The following is a 27,504-nucleotide window of genomic DNA, read 5'->3' as shown; positions in this document are numbered from 1 at the left end:
CTGTGCGCAGCAATGAAGACCCGATGCAGCCAAAAATAAGTAAATAAATTTATTTTTTTTAAAATGGATAAAATACATTTTTCCTTTAAGAAGTTTAGAGCAGACCTAAACAGATCATGCTAATATTGCATTAAGTGCAGCTATGGGAGCAAAGAAAAAGGGTACCTGGCCAGCCTAGTGGTTCAGGGAAGGCTTCCCCGGGAAATGATACCCGGGCTCAGGTTTAACAGATGAGGGAAAGTTAACCACGGGATGAGACGTAGAAAGAGTGGTCCAGGCAGAAGCAATGGGAAGAGTGAAAGCTAAGAGGTGTGAATCAGCGGTGTGTGTGTGTGGACCTGGTGAGGGTCCAAGAGTGGACAGAGCTTTAAGTGTGGTCAGAATCATGCTTCAGACAGACTGCTGTGGTGTGATTGGAAGCTGCATTTCAGGAGGGTGGGATTGGATGCAAGAAGGTCAGCTTGGAGGCTACTGACCACCTTGCACATGTCCCCCTTGCAAATGATGAGTCAGAACTAAGGCTGTGGTCATTGAAGGAGAAGGAACAGACCACACAAACACTCCAGAAGAGAAAATCACCAGTCCTTGCTTGTTCCTTAGCTGTGGGCCTCACAAGCAGCAGGTGATAACTAGACAGGTGTTTTCACTTCAGGGCAACAGGATTACAATGTGCCGTCAAAGTATCTACAAGTTTTACAAGACCCTTTCCACTGTAGTTAATAAATGCTTGAGTTTTCTTTTGAGTGATTATCTTGATCTACATCCATGAATGCCTGTTTACCAGGCAGGTGAAAATGGTCTGAGGGTATTCAAGAAAAAGACACTGGTGCTCATTTTCTCAAAATTCCTTCCCCCAAAATTCTCTAAAGGGAGGAGGATCTGATTTATTTCTGTTAGTTTTTGTTGTGGCATCATCCACTCGCCATATTGTCTGCCCAATGCCCCCGCCCTATAGTACCAGCAAGCTTTCCATGAAAACCACCGAAGTTCACGTAGGTTTTCGTCACTCTTTCTGCAGGATGCTGAGCACGTCATAGGTGGCGCATCGCTCTTTCACTTCCGTCTTTTTTCTGGATCCATTGGAGCCACAACCTCCTCCAAACAATGCCTGCCCAGACATCTGCTTTTGAGTTCAAAACAGTTATTCAAAACACCAACTCCATCCAGAATGCTTGTGCTCCCAGGAATCAGGCCTGTACTGTTAAACTAGCCTGACAAACAGATCAACTTCTACAGGTGTTTTTTTTCCATGTTTCAGACCCTGGCTGTGTCGATGACTTTTTCTGTAACCCTTGAGGCACTCAGTTTTCTCTGCTGGCCCCAGGGAAGTTGCTCTCAAACCACCCAGATCTCAGCCTAGTGATTCATTTTTTCTTCGAGACACTTTGCAGAACCTTTATGTCCAGCAGCTCTCTTCCAGGACCTACTGTTCCCCTGAATATGCATATTCTCCAAAGGCCTCTTCTAGGTCTCAGACTCCTCCTTGCCCACTCACCTCTGTTCAGGGAATGACGTCGTTTTCAGTCTGCTGTATCCTGCAAAATGTCCTACACAAATCTGCCTGCCTTCTCAAAAGACCTTCCCTACCTTGTCACTTCTCAAAGACATCCTTTCTGTAACTGCATCTACTTCCCTTCATAGTTACTCTGTCAGGGTCGTTTTCTCTCAAAAAGTATCTTTAAGTTAACTTTATTATGGTATAATTAACACACACACACACATGTTAAAATAACCCATTTTAAGTTGAGTTTGCTGAGCTGTGACATATGAGACCCACACAACTGCCAGTGAAATCAAGGTATACAATGTTGCTGCCCAATTACGCTTTCGGCAATGATAAAAAAATTCTATTCTGTGTTTTCCAGTACAGTAGCCACTAGCCATGAGTTGCTGCTGAGCATTTGAAGCGGAGATAGTGTGGCTGAGGCATTGAACTTTTAGTTAATTAAAATTTTAAATAAATTTAAATTTTAATGAATTTAATTTTTAAAAAATTAATACATTTAAAATATGGCTATCTGATATGCAGCCCAGATAGAGAACTTTTCCATCACATCCAAATGTTCCTAATGCCTCTTTCCAGTCAATCCCCCCGTGCCTGGTCACCGAGCACCCCCGATACGGAATTTTCTTGCTTTAGAACTTAGACTCATATATTGTTTGTCCTCCTTTACGTCCAGCTTTTACAAACAGCTGTTTTGAAATATGACTCACACACCACACAAAGTACCCATTGAAAATGTACAATGCAGTGGTTGTCAGTGTATTCACAGATATGCGTGCATCTGGCTTCTTTCACTTAACGTAATATTGTGTAAGATTTACCTGTGTGATGGCATGCAAGGGTAGGTGGTCATTTTTATGTATTAAAAGAAAACCAAAATATAAATTACGATGACTGTAGCCCAAGCTACATGTGTGTACAGTATTGTTTCCGAAATTTGTTTATTTCTTTTACTGAAGTATAGTCGATTTACAATGTTGGGTTAGTTTCTGCTGTATAGCAAGGTGATTGAGTTTTATATATATATATTCTTTTTAAATCTTTTCCATCATGGTTTATCATAGGACATTGTATATAGTTCCCTGTGCTGTACACTAGGACCTTGCTGTTTATCCATTCTCTATATAAAAGTTGACATCTGCTAACCCCAACCTCCCACTTCATCCCTCCCCCAACCCCCTCCCCCTTGGCAATCACCAGTCTGTCCTCTATGTCCGTGAGTCTGTTTCTGTTTCGTAGATAGCTTCATTTGTGTCATATTTTAGATTGTACATATAAGTGATATCGTGTGCTATTTGTCTTTCTGACTTAGTATGATAACCTCAGTTGCATTCGTGTTTCTGCAAATGACATTATTTCATTCTTTTTTATAGCTGAGTAGTATTCCGTTGTATATATGGACCACATCTTTATCCATTCATCTGTCGATGGAGTGTGGCCAGTATCTGAATGAGCAGGAATCATGAATCGGAAACAACTCTATTCAGTGCCCCTACTTGCCCAGTGAAGTCTTTTCTGAGGTGCTATTTCCTTTGCTGCTTGGGTACAATATTAGGACAAACCCCATGACTCTTTTGGGTCACTCTCTATCACAGGAATACTCCCATTTAGGAAATTAAGAGGTTCATTCAAATATAGTAATAATTTAAAACCTTGCAGCTTCACTGGAAGTGAAAGCCCTGCCCTCCTTCCAGCTCCAGCCTGAGTGGAAGCCTGCAGCACGGATGGGAGTGCGGGTTTGGTTCCCAGTCTCTCCAGCCTCCCCTCCCCAGCTCGCACATGGAAGGAGAAGAGGCATCACCCCTGATGAAAAATGGCAGTGGTTCCCTCTGGCTGTTTACGAGGAGTTTAAAGGTTCTTCTCTTTGAAAAGCTTTGCAGATGATCAGGGCTGCCTCTGTTTGGAGTATTTGGGGGGTCCCCTTTGAAAACGTTCAACTGCACTTCCCATGCCCCGGGCTGGGCTCTCATTTTGCCTTCCTTCTCCTCTGGGTCTACCGGAGGCCTGCAGCTTCTTCCAGGAGCCCTCTTGCACTGGATTTTCAGTAGCTCTGGGCTGCGTCTTTTCATCCCCGTGGCCCACAACTAATCACCAGAAACGCCTGGGCTCTGCTGCAGGTGGGACAGGGGATTGTGGGCAGCGGCCAGTGCAGCTTGGTTCTTTCCCTGCCTGCGTCCTCCATCTACAGTCACAGCCGTGTGCGTGGAGACTCACCCGGCCCCTGATGCTTCAGACTTGCAAGGCAGTTCTGCTGTCCCAGTCATTGGTGGGTGGGGGTCGGGAAACTCAGAGCATAGTGACCTCTCCAGAGGATCCCCTCTGATCTTCAACTGTCTCCTCTCAGCCTTTCTAGTCTCTTACGGTCTAGAGGCGAGAAGTAAACCAGGACGTCAGAACTGGCTCTCAGACACTCCCTTCACAAACGCTGCTTAGGTCTCTAACACCTCACTTCCAAGGGTGGACATGGTTGCCAGTGACGTTTTCTCCTGGCTGGGGGCATATTGAAGCAGTCTCATTCACCATCCTGTTGAACATACACAATTTTGATGCGTACGATCTCTACCAGCATTATTACACCATCGGTCTTTCCGCAGTGGTCCATTGCATGTGGGAGAGAAGGTATATTAACATAAGCCCTACCCACCCTCCAAAGCCCATTCCTTCACGGTGGCTTCCTTCTCTGATCTTCAAAGGTGATCTCCCTTGTCTGTACCACCTTTTCTTTTTGTAATTACTTATGAGGTCTTGTCTTTTACTGTAGTTACTTGTGGATACGGCTTGTGTTTGCTAAATTGCACTGAAGATCAATGTCTATTAAATAAATAACCTTGTACACTTCTGAGAAATACTTGAGGATTTGTGGATTCCCGTTACATTCTGGAGTCTACTCCCGGTGAGGGTGGGAAATGCATTCAGTGACTGAATGCAAAGAGGCTACAGTTCAGTGTGTCCCTGCCCAGCAGGAGGTATGTTTGGGGACTTGCTGAGAATAGGATTGAATCTACTCAACAGAACACATCTCTTGTTGGCATGTTTTACATGATGAATGGAAATGTTCCTAAGTTAAAATGACATATTTTCTGTGTTGTGAGAAGAATAGAAACCATCTTTTCTTTCTCAAAATACAAAGATTTTAAAGATTTGGGACAAAATAATAGTGCCTATATAAAGCCAATTTTTCCTTTGGTGCTCAATTTTCATTATGAATTATTAGCACTTGAGTATATCTTATTCCATTTATTAAATATTTATTAAATAGTCTGTCATTCTGAATAAAACATTTCAGCTCCTTTTTTGGAAATAAAATTGCTTTTCTTCCATACTTTTGCAGAATCACGTCCTTTATTTCATTTTGCAAGCTCTCCTACATTTCCCCAAAGTTAGGGTGATATTTGCTGGTGAACGATGTTGTTTTGGAATTCAAGTGATGAGTCTTACAGATTTTTATACTGTCTCCAAAGAAAAGGGGAGTCACTTAACAATGACCCTGGGAGCTAGATGAGAAGCTTGTCAATATAATAAAGATCTTATCTATCATCTGTTCAAAACTTGTTCTTTAGAGCTTCAGCTTAGGAACTTGGCATGGGAGTATTACAGATACAGACCTAAAGCAACATGGTAGCCACTACTTTCATGTATCATGAATTCATTACTTGTGTACTGTGTGGCATAACTTCAGAAGAGGAAATAGACTTCTTTTTTGAACTAGTATGCCTTCTAGTAAATTGGCTAAAATTAAGTTTTCATTCAAGGTCATAAAACTCTAGGGAGAAAGAAGTGGCTAGAATTGCCACAATCCCCTTCATAAAAGGGCTCAAGCTTGGTGTCATAGAAAGCGGTGATTATTTTGTACTTCGCCGTTCAGTTTTATAAACTCAGATGTTAAAATTTCACAGATGGCAGAGGAAGACTATTAATGAGTTGACAATGGATGGTCCATCGCTTCATTGATTCATTAATTCTTTCACGTTGTATTTTGAGTCTCTGTTATGTACCAGACATTGTGCTAAGTGAGAATGAAAAGATAGATGAGGTATGAAGTCACTGCATTCAAGTGACTTGAGAGAGCGATAAGGTAGGCACATAAAAATAATCATACTCCTAAATAGAAAGTTTTGATGTCATTAGAGAGACAAAACCAATCAGTTAAATGTTTGTTACAGATCTTCTCTGTGGAGGTGCAATAGTCAGCACTGGGGGTACCATGGGGAAAATAAGAGACAGTATCAGCTCTCAGGGAGCTGGTATGGCTCAGTCTTCCCAATAGCTGGGTAATAATTGACCGTGAGAGTTTTAAACATTTGCATCGTTTATCTGCCTGGTTGCTATCAGCATCTCCCCAAATGCTTCCTAACTAGCAGGAAGTGAGGAATCCCCCTCTCTTGGTTCTTCTGTGGTGCTCAGAAGCCTTTGAGAGATTCAGAAGTATTAGTTTCTCTTCCAGAAAAACTCTAGGACCCATTATAAGTAGACGGTACATAGTTGAGATTCATTGCCCCGCCTCTCAGTCTTTTTTTTTTTTTTTTTTCTCACACATACATAGCACTTACTGGGATAAGTGCTTTACAAATACTAACTCATTTTATCTCCATAAAGACACTATGAGTAGTTTCTTCTATATCCTCATTTCCACATTTTAGAAATGTGGAAACAGGCACAGAGAGGTGACGTCATGTGTCTGAAGCCATTCTTCTAGTTAGTGGTAGCTCTGGGCTTCAAGCCCAGGAGCCTGGTCCTGGAATCTGGGCTCATCTCTAGTATGCTGTGGCTTCTACCCCCAACCCCAATTTTGTTGAGATATAATTGGCACATAACTTTGTGTCAGTTTAAGGTGTACTGAGTGATGATTTGATGTCTGTATATATGGCAGGATGACTGCCACAATAAGTTATCATCGATCATCTCATATACGGTTGACCCTTGAACAATGTGGGTGTTAGGGGTACTGACCCTCCCCAAAGTCAAAAATTAGCTTGTAACTTATAGTCAGCCTTCTGTGTCTGTGGTTTTGCATCTGCAGATTCAACCAACCATGGATTGTGTAGTCCTGTAGTACTTAATACTGAAAAAAAAAAAAAGATCCATGTGTAAGTGGACCCATGCAAAAACCCACGTTCAGGGGTCAAATGTAGTTACAATTGTTTTTTCCTGTGATGAAAACTTTTATGATCTACTCTCTGAACAACTTCCGCGTCTTCATTCACATTCAGATGTCACAAGGTTGGTAAGACTTGCACAAAGGTGCCTCACCCCCCAGCTAGGGTCCAGCTCCGTTCCGGTGTTCCCCATACCCACCCCTCCTGATTATTAGAAGCAGACCACCTCTAAACTGGTCCCTTCTCCCCAAGATGGCTCTGTTAGAAGCACTGCTCTTTTAGTTGTTGTTCTTATCTCATAAACACAAAAGAACCAGCAAGAAAACAGAATGTCTTTATCCTTAATAGCCCAACTTTATCTGGCAGAGAGGATTTTAACATTGCTCTGTTTAGGTTGCCCTGACCAGAAAGTACAGTTATTGCTAACCAGTTGTATATTTCACATTGAAACATATTTACCTTCTGAACCGTAAACTTAGCATAACTTTCCTCCAAGTGAGAAAAGCAAAATAGTCTACATAAGGAAACTCACAGACAGAGAGTGAGAACGGCTTTATCTTGTCTCTTCTGAACTCTGTGAATTGGCATAGCCTCACGGCTAAACGAACCACCTGAAATCTAATACAGTAAGGGTCTCTTTCTGGTCCACTTCCCAGTCCAGGGGGGCTTGGTGCAGGCGCTGTGCAGTTACTTGCAGAACAGCTTGGGATCCCATCACCCAGGCCCTTGGAGTCCATCAGTGGATCCTTGGTAGCTGGCCAACAGCCACCAGAAGAGACGGAGGTAGGAGGGCAAGGACTGTGTGGGAAGTTGTAAAGGGCCAGGCCTGGAGTTGCCATATGTCACATCAGTCTTCATCCTTTTCCATCCTCAGTCACATGGCTTCACCCAGCTGCAAGGAGACAGGAAAGGTAGTCAAGATATGCACTCAGCAGGAAAATGGAAAATACCATCTAGGTGGTATCTGCTATACCAAGCAAAGTTTGATAAACACAAATATTCTCATTGGTTTTTTCTGTCCTTCCTCCCTCCCTGCCTTCCTTCCAACAGATGTTTAATGAGACGCTCCTAATAAGTGTCAAGCCCTCTAAGCTCTACGGAATTACAACTTGAACAAAAACAGACATTGTCCCTTCCCCCCTTGTTTGTGGAGCTAACAACCTGGTGTAAAGAATTCAGACCTTAATCAAATACGCACAAAAAGGAAACGTGCATCTCTGACTCGTGCTTTGAAGGGAGGTGATACTATAAAACCTACGAGGCAAGGAGTTGGCTTGGTCAGGATATCAAGGATGTAGTATTTGAGCTGATACCTGAAGGAGGGCTGAGGAGTGAAGAGCGCATGTGTGAGGTGAAGCTGGAAGCTGGGTGAGGGTTAGACCACATGGCCCAAGACCTAAGGGAGGTGGCAGTGGCTTCTGTCTTATGGATGATGGTGCCATTGTCTGAGCAAAGGAACAGTGGTAGACTTAGGGGAGGCACGTCATGTGTTTACTCTTGTATGTTATTAGTTTGAGACATCCAAGGGAAGGTGTCAAATAGGCAGTTGAGTTTGGGGATTGGGAGCTCAGAGGAGGGGTCTGGGCTGGGCGTCATCTAATACAGGTGATGGTTGAAGCAGTGGGTGTGGATGAGATGATCTAGAGTGGGACGAGGAGAAGGCTCAGGATGGAAGGACTCTGATATTCCATGGGAAAGCAGGCTGGGTCTGCAAAGGGGACAGAGAGGGGGCCAAACTCCTTTACAAAAGCTACTTCCTAAACTTCAGTTTCAATAGCTAACCAATGGAAAGTAAGTCAGGCCAAAGCCTTTATATACTTAATCAGAAAAGAACTCACTTTTGTTTTGTTTTGAACAAGTAGCACACAGATAGACGGATATTCTCGACAATGGGATATATGCAAGGATGTTTGTAGTAAATTCATTTCAGAAAGGAGCCACTAATACCAGCTGATGAGAAAGGGGAAAATAATACTGTCATTTTCTTTTAGTCGTCCTGGAACTGGAGAAGGTGCCATTTGGGTTGGTGAGAAGCTTCATGAACCAAACTATCAAGCAATGCAAAATGAGACTGCCTGGCTAGGGCAGTAAAGGGAGACTTTTTTAAATTTTAATTTTCTTATTGAGGCGTAATTGACATAACATTGTATTAGTCTCAGGTGTACAGCACAGTGATTTGATATTTGTATACATTGCATAAACAATCACCGTAACAAGTCTAGTTACCATCCGACACTTCAGAAAAAATCCAACTAAAAGGAGAAATCAGCGGCAACCCTCACTGCCGCAGCAGCTACGTCTGTCATCTCAGGAAAGAGGAATTTGAACCCAGCTGGCAACTTGCAGCGCAAATTTTACTTTGCCTTCTTTCCTAGATATATTGACATTGCTGCTTGCTTAACGAGGACTGGAGGGTCGGGCAGAAGCCACATGATAATAGCATTGCTCCGTGCGCGTGTTTGTTTTCTGAACCCCTTACTGTTGTTAATTAGTTCACGTTCCCAGTGTTATTAGCTGATCTCAGAAGCACATCTGAGAAGGTGGAGTCTTTACCCAGAAGGCTCTGAGTTGGTATAAAAGCCTGGCTAGGGGAAGAAAGCAAAGAAAGAAGGAGAAGAAACCTCAGGTCCAGGAGGAATGCTTCAGCAAGAGGCTGCAGGGACCAGTGTGTTTGGTACATATCCACTGGGAGGAAGTATCTCTTGAACTTGCACACTCTTTAAAGTTTATAGACTGATGTGTTCATTCCTTTTCACTCACTCTTGCAGTCATTCTTTGTTACAATGAGAAAACTTGAGCAGTGTAGTTGACTGTTCAAGTATCATGGGCCACGCTCAACGTGTTTAAAGTGTTTCAGAGGAGCGGGAGTCCCTGACCCTATCGCCTTCCACAGTTTAATTCTAGAGAAGCTGGGAATAAAATGAGAAAATATCAGGTGGGGCCCATGCTGGAAAGTGAGCTGCACAGATGGTGGTGGCGGATGAGGGCTAGCCTCACAGACGTTATTGACCTTGGGCTGCACACAGAGCAGTGTGGGAGATTTGGAGGATGGGCATGGGAAGGGAGCCTCCCGGCCCAGTCCTTCACCGAGCTAATAAAGTGGCAGATACAGGACAGATGTATGAGAAAAGGGCAAAGCAATTACAGAAACACGGGAAACAAGCGATATTAAATGCACATTTGCAGTAGTTACTGAAAGTCTCCAGAATGTTCCATCTGTGCTAGATAGTGGCTCTCTCATGCCCAGCCCTGGGACCTTGGGAAAGTAATTTAATTACTTTTAGCCTCAGTTTACACAATTTGTAAGACAGGAATCATACTACCTACCTTATAGAATTTGGGTTTGGATTCATTAGATAGTTTATGTAAATCCTGGCACATAGTAGGTATTTCCTACATGTTGATGCAGGAATGAATGAATGGAAGAATGAAATGGTTAACAATGTGCCTGGCACGTAGTAAATGCTCACTGAATAGATCTGTTATTGTTTTGATGGCGTTACAATATTTTGTAAGCATTTTAAAGAAGGCAGAAGGTGGCTCTTCGCTTGTAACCTAATGCTTGGCTATACTCTTGCAGCTTTGCCCATTGATATGCTAAATAATTAAGACATGGTTGGATAATTTGCACCTGCACAGTTCTGTGGAAGGGAATACATTACAAGTATCACTAGCGTTTTGCTGCCTCAATTGATTCAAGGTGTTTGGAGAGAGGCCAAAGATCAAAGAATGTAGAGACACCAGGCGCTTAAGGAAAAACTAGATTTTCAGTGGGATTTTGGGTACAAATAACATAGCTGGGCAACAAGAAGTAAGTGAAATCAAGCAGGTTGGAGAAATGGCCTGAGAGACACTCAACCAACTTAACTCACTCAAATATGGAGTGAGGGGTGGGAAGTGGGACTTCCACGTGTTTAAACAGAACAGAAAACCTGAGGGGCTCTCAGTGCATTTTTGTGTGAAGGTTATCCTAGAAAATGCAGGAAAAATGATGCATTTCCACTGACAGTGCAACTGGTATAGATTTCCTAAATAAAAGGTCTACTATGCTTGATTACTTCGGTCCAGCAACATTAAGCAGCTTGTTTTCTTATTATAATTTATCCAGGCCCTGAGGGGTAGTGGCAAAAATAATGAATAAGAAAAAGGCAAGGTCATGAAAAAAACCAACATTTATTGAATATGCACTATAAAACTGGCACTATGCTAGTTACTTCATAAGCGTTTTCTAATTTAATTGTTATAATAATCCCATGTAGTAAGTAGAACACAGGTCAGTCTGGCTTTAAAATCAATCCTTTTATCTATACCCTCTGTAATGAGAAAACTTGAACTATCCTAGCAATCAGAAAACTATAACTTATGGGCCAAATCTGGCCTCTGCCTAGTTTTGTAAATAAAGTTTTATTGGAACACAGCCATGTCTTTTTATTTCAAAATTGTCCATGGCTGCTTTCATGCTACAAAAGCAGAGTTCAGTAGTTGTGACAGTGACTGTATGGCCTAAGTTATTTCCTATCTGACCCTTTACAAAAATATTTGACATCCTCTAAACCACTACTTTTCTATTTACCGCCCTGACACTTTAAACAGGTCCTTTATGAGACAGTGTTTTCAGCTGTAAAACAGAATTAATGATGCCAGCCTTGTGTATCTTACAGGATTGTAAGAAAGTAACCTCTTGCACGTGAAAATTGTATGGCAACAAAAGTTGTCTGCTGTGTAGCATCAGTTACTTTTTCTCCAACATGCTATTAAGACAATTTTCAAATATATAAAAAAGTTGAAACATTGCACAATGAACACCTATCTACCCACCATCTAGACTCAACAATTAACATTTTGCTGTATTTGTTTTATTACCTATATATCCATCTACCAGTTTCTCTATCCACCCATCAATCCATCTTATTTTTTATTTATGCATTCCAAAGTAAGGTGTTGACATCAGTATAACTAACTGGAGATCAGTGTTTACTTTTTTTTAGGTAAGATGTACACGCAGTGGAGTGTGAAAATGCAAATGTACCATTTGATGAATTTTTACAAGTGAGCCTTTTGAGATGTCAACCATTACTGTCACCCCAGAAAATTCCCTCGTGCCCCTTCTCAGCCACTCCCAGAGGCAACTACTGTTCTGATCTTTTCCACTCCGCATTATGTGTCGGAGGCTCACTGTGGTGGTGTGATGTTGTGTATAACAGTAGTATGTTGCTCTTTGTTGCTGAGGAATATTAACTTTATGAACGCACCATAGTTTATCCAGTCACCTGTTGATGGACACTTGGGCGGTCTCCATTTTTAAGTTATTGTGAATAAATCTACTTTGAACATTCTTACATAGGTCTTGGGTGGACACGTGCTTTTTTGTCTCTTGTGTAAACACCTGGGAGTAGAGTTGTTAGGTCATAAGGTCAGAAACTGGGAAATCTTTGTTTCCAAAGTGGTTGTACAACTTCACACCCCTACTAACAATGTATTAGAGGTCTGGTTGTTGCACATTCTTGCCAACATTTGATGGTGTCAGTCTTTTTAATTTTAGCCTTCCTGGTAGATGATAGTGGTATCTCATGGGGGATTTAATTTACTTCCCTGACGACTAACGATGATGAGCAACGTTTTGTCGGTTGGACCTTTGTAAGTGTCTGGTGAAATTGAATTCCTTTTAGTGTATAGTGTGAGGTGGGGGTAGAAGTTATTATTATCCATATGCGTACGCGGTTGTTTTACTCAGTTTGTTTAAAAGACATTGATTCCCTGTTGAATTGCTTTGTGCCTTTATTATAAATAAATCAAAGGTATCAGTGCAGGTCTATTTCTGTTCCAATGATCTATCTGTTTCTCTTAACACCAGTACCGTAATCTCTTGATCACTGTGGGTTTACAGTAAGTCTTACGTTCAGGTAGTGTAAGTCTTCCAACTTTGTTTTTATTTTTCGAGATTACTTTAGATATTCTAAAGGTCCTTTACATTCTGATACAAATTTTTGAATAAGCCTGGCTATTTAAAAGAAACCTGGTGGAGTTATGACTGGCATTTCATTGACTCTATAGATCTGAGGAAAATTGATATTTTACAATGTTGGGACTTCCAGTCCATGAATGGGGGATATCTCTACGTTTATTTAGATCTTTAATTTCTCTCAGCAATGATTTCAATGTAGTTTCAATGTGGAGGTCTTGCGTGTCTTTCATTAGATTTATTCCTAAGTATTTTATGGATTCTGGTGCTTTCAAGAGTGGGTTTCTTGGGACTTCCCTGGTGGTGCAGTGGTTAAGAATCCGCCTGTCAGTGTAGGGGACACGGGTTCGAGCCCTGGTCCAGGAAGATCCCACACGCCACGGAGCAGCTAAGCCCGTGCGCCACAACTACTGAGCCTGCGCTCTAAAGCCCACGAACCACAACTACTGAGCCCGCGTGCCACAACTACTGAGCCCACATGCCACAACTACTGAAGCCCGTGGGCCTAGAGCCCATGCTCTGCAACAAGAGAAGCCACCGCAGTGAGAAGTCCGCGCACCACAACAAAGAGTAGCCCCCGCTCACTGCAACTAGAGAAAGCCTGCGCGCAGCAACTAAGACCCAACGCAGCCAAAAATAGATAAACAAATAAATTCATTTTTTTAAGTGGGTTTCTTTTTTTAAATTTCATTTTCCAGTTGTTTACAGCCAGTGTATGTGATTTTTGTGTATTGATCTTGTATTCTGAAACCAAGCTAAATAAATTCACTTATTGGTTTTAGAAATTGTTTTGTAAATTCCTTAGCATTTTTCTGTATAAATAAACATGTCATCTGTGAAGAGTCAGGTTTACTCTGCCTTTCCAATCTTAAAGACTTTGTTTCTTTTCTTTGCCTCATTCTTACACTGCTAAGATCTCCTGTATAATATTGAATAGAAGTGGTGAGAGTGGACAGACTTACCTTGTTCTTACCCTTAGTAGGAAAGTATTCGATAGATCACTATTATGTATAATAATAGCTTTTGTAGGTCTTTGATAGACTTTTATAAAAATCATACTGGGGAAATTTCCTTCTGTTTCTATCTTGGTGAGGTTTGTTTTAATATCGTAAGTGGTTGGAATTTTGTTAAAAGAATCGTCTGCACCTGTTGAAATGATGATATAGATTTTTTTCCTTTATTAGTTATTGTGATACATTGTCTTCCTTGATGTTTTTTGACTTGTTAAATCAAGTTTGCATTTTTGGAATAAACCCCACTTCACTGCTAAATTCAATTTTGCTAATATTTTCTGAGGCATTTTTGCATTTATCTTCATGAGAGCGATAATTCTGTATTATTTTTTGTTGTTAATTTCTTTGTTAGGTTTTGGTATTAAGGTTATGCAAGCCTTGTAAAATGAGTTGAGTCTCTACCTCCACTATTTTCTCAAAGAGTTGGTATAATATTGATATTTCTTCCCTAAATGTTAGATGGAACTCACTAGAGAAACCATATGTGTGTGGAGTTTCCCTTGTGGGATGATTTTATGTGATTTCAGTTTCTTTACAACAACAACAACAACAACAAAAGCCCATTAAGATTTTCCTCTTCATCTTGTGTAAGTTTTTTTTAAAATTTTATTGAAGTACAGTTGATTTACAATGTTGTATTAATTTCTGCTGTACAGCAAAGTGACTCAGTTATATATATTATTTTCCATTATGGTTTATCACAGGATATTGAATATAGTTACGTGTGCTATACAGTAGGACCTTGTTTTTTATCCATCCTATATATACTAGTTTGCATCTGCTAATCCCAAGCTCCTAATCCTTCCCTCCCCTACCCCCCTTCACCCCCTTGGAAACCACAAGTCTATTCTCTATGTCTGTGAGTCTGTTTCTGTTTCATATATATATTCATTTGTGCCATGTTTTAGATTCCACATATAAGTGGTATCATATGGCATTTCACTTTCTCTTTCTGACTTATTTCACTTAGTGTGATAATCTCTAGGTCCATCCATGTTGCTGCAAATGGCATTATTTCATTCTTTTTATGGCTGAGTAGTATTCCATTGTGTATATACATGCCACATCTTCTTTATCCATTCATCTGTCGATGGACATTTAGGTTATTTCCATATCTTGGCTATTGTAAATAGTGCTGCTATGAACATAGAGGTGCATGTATCTTTTCGAATGATAGTTTTGTCTGGTATATGCCCAGGAGTGGGATTGCTGGATCATGTGGCAACTCTGCTTTTAGTTTTTAATCTTGTGTACATTTTGATGAGTTGTATTTTTTTGAGAAATTTTTCCATTTCATCTAAATTTTCAGTTTATTGGCATAAAGTCATTTATAATATTCTTATCTTTTTCATGTCTGTAGGCTTTGTAGTGATAATCCCTCTTTGATTCTTAGTATTTGTATTCTCTGACTTTGAAGGCATGAGTTATGCTGTGGAGCAAACCACCTCAAACTTAATGAGTTAAAATAGTAACCATTTATTTCACTGCGGGTAGGCCATTTGGGCTAGGATCAGCTAGGCAGTTCTTAGGGTCCAGCAGGTTCACACAGGCGTCTTTGGACAGCTGCTTGTCAGTTAGGTGCCTCTGCTTCTGGGACTTGGGTGGCTTTGGCTGGGGCAATGAGGGTGGCAGGCCCATGTGTCGCCTCATCGTTTAGGCTGACCCAGTCTTGCTGGCATGATGAGTCAGCAGTGTCCCTGGAGAGAATGGAGGTATGAAAGTCCTCTTAAGGTCTAGGTGTAGGACTGTAATTGCTCTTTTTGCACGTTCTTTTGACCAAAGTCAGTCACAAGAACAACTCAGATTTATAAAGTGGAGAAACAGACCTACCACCAATTCCAAACAACTGTGAGTGTGGGGAGGGGAGAAGTAATACCATTTTGGCAATCTTTCACGTATTCAGGTACAATGTTATAGAACAACTGTTATCAATTCAGCAATTTTGTGTAAATACTCTGGTCTTACCAATATTGTGATACAACAGTCTTCCTGCGTCTTTCTGGTTATACAGAACATTAAGTTCTTTGGTGTTACATCAAAAGAAACCCCATTTTTCCTATTAATACTTAGGAAGATTTTGATTGTTTACAGGTTTTTGTTTTATAAGTCAGGATATATTTTGTTTGTCTACACAGCCTCAAACCGTTAGAGATTCAAGCTGTTTTTTGGTCCATAATACTTTCGGAATTCAAAATCTGGCATTGGTAAAAATGATCATAGATGTGTTGACTTTGGGCTTAAGAAACAATCTGGGTCTTAAGTAATTCTCATCTGTGGGTAAATTATAAGTAAAAAGAAAGCATAGCTTTTTTAGGTAGCATAGGTAATATATTTCTCTAGGTTTCTCAGCATGTCAATAGAGAAATTCTTGGACACAGAAAATAAAAGTCGAGTTGGGAATGGGATGATAGAATTAAACTGAATTTTTATCAGTCCCTAAAGTATACAGTTAAGCCTATCCATTAAGTCAAATTTGTTTTACCTTTCCAGAAATCTACCTCTAGAAATTTATCCTAAGTTACCTATGGTTGTGTGAACTCATCTGGTGATGAGTAAGGTCACTTACAGCATTGTTTCTCTCATGGAAAAATTAAAGGCAATCTAAATGTCTAATAAAAGGGGATTGATTTTTTTTTAAATACGGCATATTCATCACGTGGAATATACACAACCATTTAAAAGTTATAGAAGAGTACTTAGTGAGCTGCATGGATGTTCATTATATATAGTTGACATATACACTTAAAAGCAGATTCTGTTTCTACTTGTATGATTACATTTTGGGTAGATAATTATATACAAATACATGTATGCAAAAAGAAAGGCTTGGAAGAATATACAAGAGAATTTTAATGGTGGTTATTTCTGAATGATGGCAATATGATTTTTTATAGTTTTATTGAGATATAATTGACATATAACATTGTATGAGTTTTAGGTGTACAACATGATGATTGGATATATGTGTTTGTAGCAAAATGATCACCACAGTCAGTTTAGTTAACATCATCACCTCACATAGTTGCAAATTCTTTTTCTTGTGATGAGCATTTTTAAGGTCTATTCTCTTAGCGACTTTCAAATATATGATACACTGTTATTAACGTTAGCTACCATGCTGTATATTGGATTTCCAGAACTTATTTGTCTTATAAATGGAAGTTTGTACCTTTTGACCACCTTCATCCATTTCACCCACCCTCCACCCACTACCTGTGGCAACCACCAATCTGCTTTCTGTATCTATAAGTTTGATTTCTTTTTTTTAGATTCCACATATAAGTGAGATCATACAGTATTTGTCTTTCTCTGACTTATTTTACTTAGCCTAATACCCTCAAGATCTACCCATTGTTGTCACAAACGGCAGAATTTCCTTTTTTAATGACTGAATAATAGTCCATTTGTGTGTGTGTGCGCGTGTGTAAGTATAAAATTTTCTTTATCCATTCATCTGTTGATAGACACTTAGGTTGTTTCCATGTCTTCACTGTTGTAAATAATGCTGCAGTGAACGTGGGGGTGCAGATATCTTTCTGAGATAGTGATTTCGTTTCCTTCAGCTATATACCCAGAAATAGAAGTGCTGGATCATATGGTAGTTCTATTTTTAGTTTTTTGAAGAACTTCCATACTGTTTTCTAATTTACATTCCCATCAACAGTGCACGAGGTTCCCCCTTTTCCACATCCTTGCCAACACTTATTATATATACACAGAAGTAGAATTGTGTTTTTGGTAGTAGCCATTCTAACAGGTGAAAAGCCATGATGGCAAAGTGGTTTTTATTTTCCTGTTTATAAATCCATGATATGAAATTTTTAGAATGAATATGTATGAAAGATATGGGAAAAGTAAATAAAAATTACTTTTTATAAAGCCCTACAGAGCCACAATTTCAGAATTATTTGTATTTTTTGTTGCTACTCTCTATGTAATAAGAGCTTTTGAGCTTTATAAAATCTACAGAACTGGGACTTCCCCGGTGGTCTAGTGGTTAGGATTCGGCGCTTTCAGTGCCACGGCCCAGGTTCAGTCCCTGGTCCGGAAACTGAGATCCTGCAAGCGACGTGATACGGCCAAAGACTGGTTTTATTGCCACCCTAATAGAACATGGCATCGTGAGATGCAGTAGTTCCTTTAGGGTTTTTGTTTTGCTGTTAACATTTGCAAGAACTCATAAAGACCAGGGAAAATTTTCTCTAATAAGCATCATGTTTTTATTTTAAAACATCACCATTGTAAAAAAGTCTTGTAAAAGTTTGGGTTGGAAGCAGAATCAGCATTCTTATTTCTTTCTTATAACTTGAATAATTGTAGGATCCAGAGTCTTTAAAAAAAAATCTGTTGGCTAGAAAATTACTGTTAAAAGTAGACACAGGTATTGCTTCTGTGTTAAAATGCCAGGCATGATTCTGTGCTTTTCTTGCCAGTCTAGTTGATAAGCTCCCTGACAGGGTGGCATACGTTACACATCTGTATACAGTGGTGTTTCTATTTAGTAAATTCCGCCATTATCACTATTATCACTGGTGGAATATAGACTTTGGCCAAATTCTACTAGATTTTACCATGGCTACAAAACAAAACCGAACCCTGTATTAGAGGTTTTGATGTCTGTTTCATTGTCACTGAATAGACTGTTTAGGCCAGTTTCCATCTAAGACATGGTTAATGTAGTGTGTCATCTGTAATGAACAAGCGCATCTTCAAGGGCGTGTTGAAACTTTCCGGGACCCAAATGAAATTGGATTGTGCTGGAGAGGATTTTTAGAAGTGGGGTAAAGTGTTGTGAAATCACCACATGTGCAGAATAGTCAACACTTTAAAACGTTTGATTGATTTATTTTATTGGGGTTGCTGCCAGAAGGAACAGAACGTGGCTGGGTGTGCAGAGTTGGGTGCACGGTTTCCTGGGGCGGGAGGAGGTCTTGGGGAGGATGGGGCGACACCCAGGTGTAACACCCAGGAGCCCGCAGCGCTCCGTGCCTGCAGCGTCGATGTACAGTCAGCCTTTTCCGTGTCAGCACCTGTTCATTAGGAACCGGACCAAGACTCCCAAAGAGCTCTCAGATGGCCCAAATTCTGTATCTCTGCCAATCCGCACTAGAATTTAATAACCTTGAGGTGAAATTTGGGCCTTTCCTCACTGCTAATCCCCAAAACCATCTCGCTTTCCCTTTCTCTGAGTAACAGTTTAGTTTATGTGGGGAGGGAGGGAGGAAGCTGGGGGCAGAGGAAGGGGGGGAGCAAACCGATCTTACATTTCTTAAAGGACGGTCCACTTTCCTTCAGAGCAGATAGAGTTTCTTGTAGGTCCGAGACTTAAGCTTGTTCTTTCCATAGCTTCCCCATCTTCAATTGTCAGATCGTTGTTGGAAATTCGCACCGTTCATTAACTATTGACAAACCTCCAAGTTTCGTTCTTGTAATGAAATAATGCAAAAGGAAGCATGTAAGCCTGCAATCGTGATTCTGCTATATTTTTTAAAAGGTTATGTGTTTTCCCTTTAATTTTCCACTAGGTTTAGCGCACTGTTAGAAATATGGGAGATACTCCATAAATATTAGTTTATTCCCACGCCTTGCTCTGCAAAGGAACTGAAGTAATTTAGTAGGAAATACATAGACTATAATAGTAAGTGCCTACTAAAATAGAAGGCTTCCGAGCTCCTTCTGCCCTGCCCCCACCCCAGGGGAGGAAACAGAACGTAGTGAACCACGTGTCTGTCCCGTGCATTGCACAGAGAACAGCATGGCTGTGGACCTGTTGGAGGCTCACTCCAGGGCAGATGGCCATTGAATGGAATGGCAGATGGGATCAGCTGTACAACTGCAAGTTGCTCTCACTCATTCTCACTCCCCTGAGTGCTTGGTAAGGTTTTGGGTGTCTTAAATACACGTGTAGGATTTTGCGACTTCCATAAAGGAGGTGCCCAATAAATATTCATAAATGAGGGAACTCATAAAGAAAGTCTGTGTGTATACAGTATAGAAAATGCCCATACTCTGTCCTTCCATCACTCCAATGACGGTTACTATGTTCAAATGAAAAGGATAGATTTCCATGGGTATTACATAAATTCACACTCGCTCACATCTGTGTGTACTTACATGTATGCACACATACATGTATATACACATACACATTCTTCGCATCCGGTTTTGACCCTACTGTCTGTTCACCCTCTTTCTCAGAGCCCCTCACCATGGTACGTCCCCAGCATTGTGAGACCCTAGAAGAGGAGACAGTCTCATTTTATACAGCCGGCCAGCTGAGAATGGTATTTACTTTTTAAAATGGTTGAAAACAAATCGAAAGAATATTATTGGGTGACACATGAACATGACCTCAAGTTCCAATTTCAGCGTGCGCAAATAAAGTTTTATTGGATCCCAACCATATTCGTTCATTTACCTACTGTCTCTGGCTGCTTTTGCGCTATGGCAGGGAAGTCGAGCAGGTGTGAGAGAGGCCAGCTGGACTGCAGAAACCCAAATACTTGCTATCTGGCCCTCTACAAAAAGGTTTGCTGATCCCTACCTTAGAAGATACAAAAAATGAGTAGGATGGGCTTCCCTGGTGGCGCAGTGGTTGAGAGTCCGCCTGCCGATGCAGGGGATACGGGTTTGTGCCCCGGTCCGGGAAGATCCCACATGCCGCGGAGCGGCTGGGCCCGTGAGCCATGGCCGCTGAGCCTGCGCGTCCGGAGCCTGCGTTCCGCAACGGGAGAGGCCACAACAGTGAGAGGCCCGCGTAACGCAAAAAAAAAATGAGTAGGATGAAATCTACCTGGCTGAAGCCACACCTCACAATATTTGAGAAAATATTTCCCCAATTCACCCTTTCTTTTAGGAGAAATTAGAAAAGAATAAGAAAATTGTTGTCAACTTTTACTGTTTTCAAAAGGGCCTCATAACTTTTTTTTCCCAAACATCACTTTATGTCCCAGTAGTTACTCTTGTGATTATATCCTGGCGTGATATAACGGAAGGACAAGTCAGGAGGTGCCGAGTGGTGGAACATATAACAGAAAGTTTAGTCTGATTTACAATTTGCCTTAAGGATCAACATGGAAGAGAAAACCTACCAAGACTTACCAAGTTTGTAGGACAGGAAGGAAGAGGGGGAATCACAGATGCATTTCGGGACCCTGAGTATCCGTCGGTATTACAGTCTGCCCTGACTTGATAACGCCTTGTGTGTATGTGCACTGTTTTTGACTTTTGTGACCATGTTGTTTCATAAACATTAGCTATTGGAACATACTGGTAAGAAGCACATACCGTTATTTCCATTCCAGAAGGAAGTGGCGGTAAACTCTGCATGTAGCTCTTTCTATGGCAGCAAATCAGTACCAGATACAAGAGAATGCAGGGTTTTTTTCCTTTTTTGCCACAGACAAATCTCTGCATGGTGGATGTGGTCCGCAGTATGGTAAAGAATCATTACCTGAGTTTTCATGTGAATCCTTGACTATTGAGTGTGATTTCCTCTGTGGCATCTGGCATAGTGTTTAGTTGTTATCCTCCCCGTGGCCACTGTAATGTGACCTCATGAATCAACTAATTAGATACTTCATTCTCTAAAACTAAGAGTCTTTGCTTTCTTTTGTGCACCACTCTCTCATATTTGGGGTCAGCAAACGGTCACTGAGTAGGCCAGAAGTTTCCTGCATCTTCAAATCCCACCTCCTTCTTCATACCTTTGCCTTTTTAGTTGTCTTTTAAAAGAAATGTGTCGAAAGTGAACTCACTGTCCTTGTATCTCAATCAGAATACACCAGCAGAGGAAGCATGCATAAGTCGATCATTGCATCCTACCGTAATGGTATTTCAGCATCACAGAATGTGTATGCCGGCAGAGAGACTGTAGAATTCCTTTCCATCCCTACAGATACGGAACCAGGGACTCAGGAAGGATGAGGGACTTCTCTAAGTTCTTACAGTTACTTGTAGCAAACTTGGGAGAAGAGCTTTTTTGCCTTCCTTGTTTGTTTGCGTTATCTTCCTTTTGGGCCACCTTAAGTGTGATTCTGATATAAACATTAAATTACAAGGGTTCAGTGAAATGTCACAAGAATATCTGTTCGTAGAATATGTTCTGTTTGGCTGTGAAACAGTGAGACTTGATTCCATGGATACGTAGGAAAATTACTTGGGGGATATATTACGTCAACCTTTTTGGAATAGTTATTAAACGATAAGATAATAGAAGGTGACAGAAGCTATAATTATCCAGATAGTTTAGGAGAAAAGTAATACAAAAGCATATTTATTCTTTATCTTCAGTAATAAATATATTTGAACTGAGCCTATTACTTGAGAAACCATTCCCATTCATTATCAGTCACTGCAGTCAGTTTGTTGGTTGAGGGGGCTATTTGGGGGGGAATTACTACCCTAATAGAGTGGAAGACTCAACTCAACTGGCTCTTCACTATCTTGATTTATTTTTTCCTAGAGAATCTAAAAATGGAAAGAAGTAGAGTTGAACAGTTGTTCCTTATCTTGACACGTTCATTCCAGTCATATGCTTTATTTTCTTCCTGACACTTGTGACTATCTGAAATTTTCTTCTTCGTTGATTTGTTGACTGGTTTACTCCCCTGTCCCATACTGCCAAGAATGGAAGCTGCAGAAAGGTGGCCTCGTCTGTCTTATTCACCATTGTATCACCAGCACCTATGACAGTGCCTTGGCTCTGAAAGGAATTCCATATTACCTGCTCAAGCAGGAGCAGTTGGCCATGTTGACTAGAGTGTGAAGTGTTGAACTGTGAGGTTGTAAAGTCTGTGGTTGGGGAAGAGAGTCTTCATAACTGACCTCGAAAGCGTCATTCTGCATGCTGACCTCTTGGGTCGTTATTCAATGTCCCCACCCCTGCTTCCACAGTACCTGTACGTGTGTTGTAATTGTCGGTTTCCTTGTCTCTCTCTCTCTCTCCCATTGATGACTTGAGGGATAGGACCAAGTCCCATTCACCTATATGTCCCAGATGCTAAATGCAGTGACCAGCAGAGTGAGTGAGTGAGTCCGTGAGTACGCGCATGCGGCTTTTAGCACAAGTGCCTGAGAACATACTGTATCTTTGTGCTTTACCTTTTCACGTAGAAAGCGTAATGACTGACTGCTGAGTGTCTTTTAATACTTGTTTGGAGAAATACCTGCCTTCAGGAAAATACTTGCTTGCAATTTGGGCTCCTTTTGTTAAGATAAGCTCTTTATATAGACGGTCACTGTCCAGTAGAAATGTAGTGTGAGCCACACATGTAATTTTAAATTTCAAATCACCACATTTAAAAAGCTTCTTAGGGACTTCCCTGGTGGCGCAGTGGTTAAGAATCCGCCTGCCAATGAAGGGGACATGGATTTGATCCCTGGTCCGGGAAGATCCCACATGCCGCGGAGCAACTAAGCCCGTGTGCCACAACTACTGAGCCTGTGCCCTAGAGCCCGCATGCCGCAACTACTGAGCCTATGTGCTCCAACTACTGAAGCCCGCACACCTAGAGCCTGTGCTCCGCAGCAAGAGAAGTCACCGCGATGAGTCCTTGCACCGCATCGAAGAGTAACCCCTGCTCGCTGCAACTGGAGAAAGCCCGTGCGCAGCAACGAAGACCCAAGCAGCCAAAAATAAATAAATAAATTTTTTAAAAAAAACCTTTTTAAAAAGTGAAGTTAATTTTAATATATTTTATTTAACTGAACATATCCAAATATTCTCACTTCAGCATGAATCAATATATAAAATTATTACTGAGATATTTTACATTGCTTTTTCTCATACCGTCTTGAAATCCCGTGTGTATTTTATATCTCAATGTGGGTCCTAAATTATCATCAGAAATACTTGATCTGTATTTTATTTCATAAAATTGAAAGTTGAAATAGTAGATTCACATATCCAAATTGTTCCAACACTTAAATTTGTTCCAGTATCTGAATGGAGAATGTTTTTAAATTTAAATTTCTTAATTAAATAAAATTTAGAAACTCAGTTCTATAGTCACACTAGTACTATTTTATTGCCAGTCACTAAATATGGCTGGTGGCTACTGTTTTGGCCAGCCCAGATTGTAAACTCTTTCCTTTTTTAAAAATTTTATTGAGGTATAGCTGATTTCTAATGTGTTAATTTTTGCTGTACAGCATAGTGACTCAGTTGTACATATATTCTTTTTCATATTCTTTTCCATTACGGTGTATCACAAGATATTGACTATAGTTCCCTGTGCTATACAGTGGGACCTCATTATTTATCCTGTACATATAATAGTGTAAACTCTTCTTAAATAAACCTTTTCTATATATCTTCCTTTATTTTCAAACCCCCACCACCTTCTACCACTTCAGATCGCTGCATGTTGCGTTCTGGAGTGGGTGTCTTTGTGGTCATCTGGTCCCACTTGCTCCTCCTGTAGGACCAGGGGCGCAGAGAGGAAATGGCTTGTCCAGTACGATTGTCCACAGCTCTCAGTGCCGGCTTTTCGCTCACTCCTCCACCAGGCACTGCCAGCTCCCTCCTTTGGGAGGGATAGAGTCCAGGGCCTGTGCCTGCAGGGGATCTTCCGTACACAGCCAGGGATTCCCTTCTCTCTGCCAGCCAGTGGACCCCAGGGGAGCCGTCCCCGGCCGCCTACCCCTGCCGCCCATGGGAGGTGGCAGAGGCAGCTGGCAGCTTGGACCAGCTGGCTGGCTCCAGGCTGAGGTCATGCTGGTGAGTTGGACAGACAGCCTGCTCCAGGGACGGAGGGCAGACCGAGTGCAAAGACAGATGGAACCAAGGCCAGCGCTCATTTATCCAAAGGTGCTGCTCCTACAAGGAGTGTGGAAAGGACACCAATCCCTCAGTGTGATTTAGTCACCGCCTTTTTTCTTTTTTCATGTGTCTCATCTGAAAATGAAGAATCGTCTGTGACTACGAGTTAAGCATTTCCTAGGGTGCCTTTCTGTCATTTATAACCACTGACAGGTTTAGTACTTTTCTTTCTTGTTCCCCACGTTGTTCAGAACCCGCTCAAGCTCTCTTGACATCATCTTTATCTAGGGTGCCAAAATTAATGCAATGACAATGGATCCATTTTTCTTTCTGAAGGAAAAATATTTTGACTCTCTTATGGTGAGGCTGGTCTGCTTCTAAGAAAACTGAAGTGGGTGCAGCACGAAATAGTTCTCAGCCTATCAAAACATGCACTTTCCTCGTTATCAAGAGCCGGGGACAGGGTTGGGATGCTGCAGCCTCCCTGGTGACTGCAAGAATCGCTCTTTTTCATTTTTTTCCTGCTCACATTTCCCATTCTTCCGTATACTCCCCACCCTCCACTTCTCCACATCGCTATGTCATTTTTTTTTTCAAAGTGCACTTTGAAACGATTGGGACTTCAAGATCACCAAGTGACAGTATCACCTCCACAGAAATCAAATACATTGTTGTTGGTGTGTCAGCTCAGCTCAGCCATGTGGAGACACAGTATAAAATGACAACCAAGAGTAGTTTAATTGGCTGACAAATAGTCAAAGCTATTAATTGGCTGAAGAATAGTCAAAGCTTGTCTTGGAATCCTGGCAAGGAGTTTGCCAGGACTAAGGGGAAAACAGTCCCCTGGCAGTGGGAAAATGTCTAGTGTATTGATTTGGTTTTATTTTCATTGGCATATTTAGTCACGGTGTTTTGAGTCCTGGATTAGAATTTATTTGGGGGGGTATAACCATTACTCGAGATGCCAAACTGGAAAGTGATTTTTACTTTTTTGTGCTAGTTTTATGCTCTAATAACGCATGGACAAGAAGAACGCTCGATGAAACATGTCAGTGCTGGTAAGAAATCAGGAATTATTTTGAACAAGATGATGAGGAAACTTTTTTTTTTTTTTTTTTTTTTGCGCTTCGCGGGCCTCTCACTGTTGTGGCCTTTCCCGCCGCGGAGCACAGGCTCCGGACACGCAGGCTCAGCGGCCATGGCTCACGGGCCCAGCCGCTCCACGGCATGTGGGATCTTCCCGGACCAGGGCACGAACCTGTGTCCCCTGCATCGGCAGGCGGACTCTCAACCACTGCGCCACCAGGGAAGCCCCAGCTGCACAGTTTTACTTTGAAGATTCATACTAATTTGCTCATCACCCAGAAGACGACAGTCTCTTGAGACTGAAGTGGAAACGTTGTATGAAACTTCAGCCGAAGAACGAAGTTTTCTTTTCTTGTTTGTTTCAGCTATCATAAGGTCTTGCTTTCTAGAATTATTGACAGAACTGTCAATTCAGTTTGGGAGGAATAAAAGCTAATATTTGTGACAATCTTGGGTAAGTGCCTTTGCGTTGAGAGTAAGTACTCCAGGAGCATGAGAGTTACCTGCCAGGGTGTGTGCTGGGTAGGGAGAAGGTGACTAAGGTTTTAGTAATATTACCATCAAATCTAGGACCCACAGGGCTGCCCTCCTTGGCAGTGATGCTGTTTAAAGTTCGTCTAGTTTAGAAATGGTGGACAAAAGCCCATATTTTCTTTAAGGAAGAAAATCTAAACAAGCTATGCCTTAGAATTTATTTTTGGTGGGTCAGTCACTTACCACAAAATCCAATGTAACAAATTCATATTATGGTAGCATAAAAGTTGTGACAGATTCTCAACTTCTGAACATTTGGGGGAAAGCAAGGAATTATTCCAGTTGAAAAATACCTGAGCCTGTTTTCCTAATTTCCAGCTATGCTTTTACTGGTAGGGATCAATGGGAAAGTATAGCTTTGCCAGCCTTAGATGGAGAAGGTCAAGGGTGCTTATAAATATATTTTAAAGTATCATCAGTGTCTATAAAGGAAGAAGAAAAGGAAGGTCCTGGAGCCAGTAGGAAATCAGCCAGTTTTTAAGCTGCCTGTCCACTTCAGCTTACTGAAAATAAGGAAAGGAAATTGTACAGATGCTCTTCACGCGTCCAGGATGATTTCTATCAGGAGAAAGCATACAAAAGTTTTACTTTTTATTCTTTTCTCCGCCTCGCCTATTACTATTACAATAAAAATTCTTCTGACAAAAAATACACTTATTTTTTATTATGAAGATCCAAATAGAGTTTATCACTTTTGGATCTGAGTCACATTTCGTCCCCCACCTTCCTCCCCCTCCCCCTTTTGTCAGATGTTGGTTTTGTAGGCAGTGGAGGACCTTTCCAGAATGCTTCCCTCATGTAGATAGTTTCTGTGGGAAGGCAAGCGCGTGAGCGTCACTGCACGCAGTAGGCCCTCGGGACTGTTGGACCAGAGTGGTTTTCATGTGGTTTGTAGTGAGGCCCGAGAGGAGCATGCAGTCCCCTTGTAGTGGAAGGTCATGGCCGTGGTCCTCCTTTCCCTTCCATTTTCTATCACTGCCCAGCGGAAAATAAGACCCCCTACAAGGGAGGAAGGAGGAAGGTCCTTGATCTCCAAATCAGACATACAGTGAGTAGTCGTTGGCAGGAATTCACACTTGGGGCCCTTAATGAAGCAGGTGGGCAGCAGCTCCAGAGACCCCCAACCACATCCTCACACAACACCTCTGCACTTGTGCTTCAATCTCCACACCTTTTAACAGTCAGTCCTGCAAAGTCAAATGCACTGATCTCCAAAGTCAAGGGCTTTGAGTGTTACAAGCACACACATGAAGTCTTTTCAATGAAGCATCATTTTTTTTTCTTCCTGCTCATTTTCTGGGTGGATTTAGGTTTTCTCACCAGGACCTAAAAAGTTTTAGGTCCGGTCTGACATTTCAGCCATTTCTTGCTAAAGCTGTGTGGGTACCATGTGTTTGTGTGTGTGAACGGTTCCCGACTGAGTAAATTTCTTCCAGTGCGTGTGTCCATCCTAGCAGAAGATAGCCCAGCAGGCCTTGAGCACTGCTGCTACTTTATTTCACATCATGAATATTCAGAGGCTGCAGTCATTGAGGACTCAGGTGGCA

General features: G+C 41.4%; 1 protein-coding gene across 2 annotated transcripts in view; it reads left to right on the top strand.

The window, feature by feature from the left end:
- Nucleotides 1-27,504, top strand: part of ANK3 (ankyrin 3) — a 681,638-nt gene that overhangs the window by 320,268 nt on the left and 333,866 nt on the right. The gene's annotated exons all lie outside the window — the stretch shown is intronic.

Source organism: Aethalodelphis obliquidens, unplaced genomic scaffold, assembly GCF_003676395.1.
Source record: "Aethalodelphis obliquidens isolate GAN/ISIS:26980383/991018 unplaced genomic scaffold, ASM367639v1 scaffold73, whole genome shotgun sequence".
NCBI classification, from domain to species: domain Eukaryota; kingdom Metazoa; phylum Chordata; class Mammalia; order Artiodactyla; family Delphinidae; genus Aethalodelphis; species Aethalodelphis obliquidens.
Note: the sequence above shows the minus strand (reverse complement) of the source record. Positions and strands in the feature narration are given on the sequence as shown.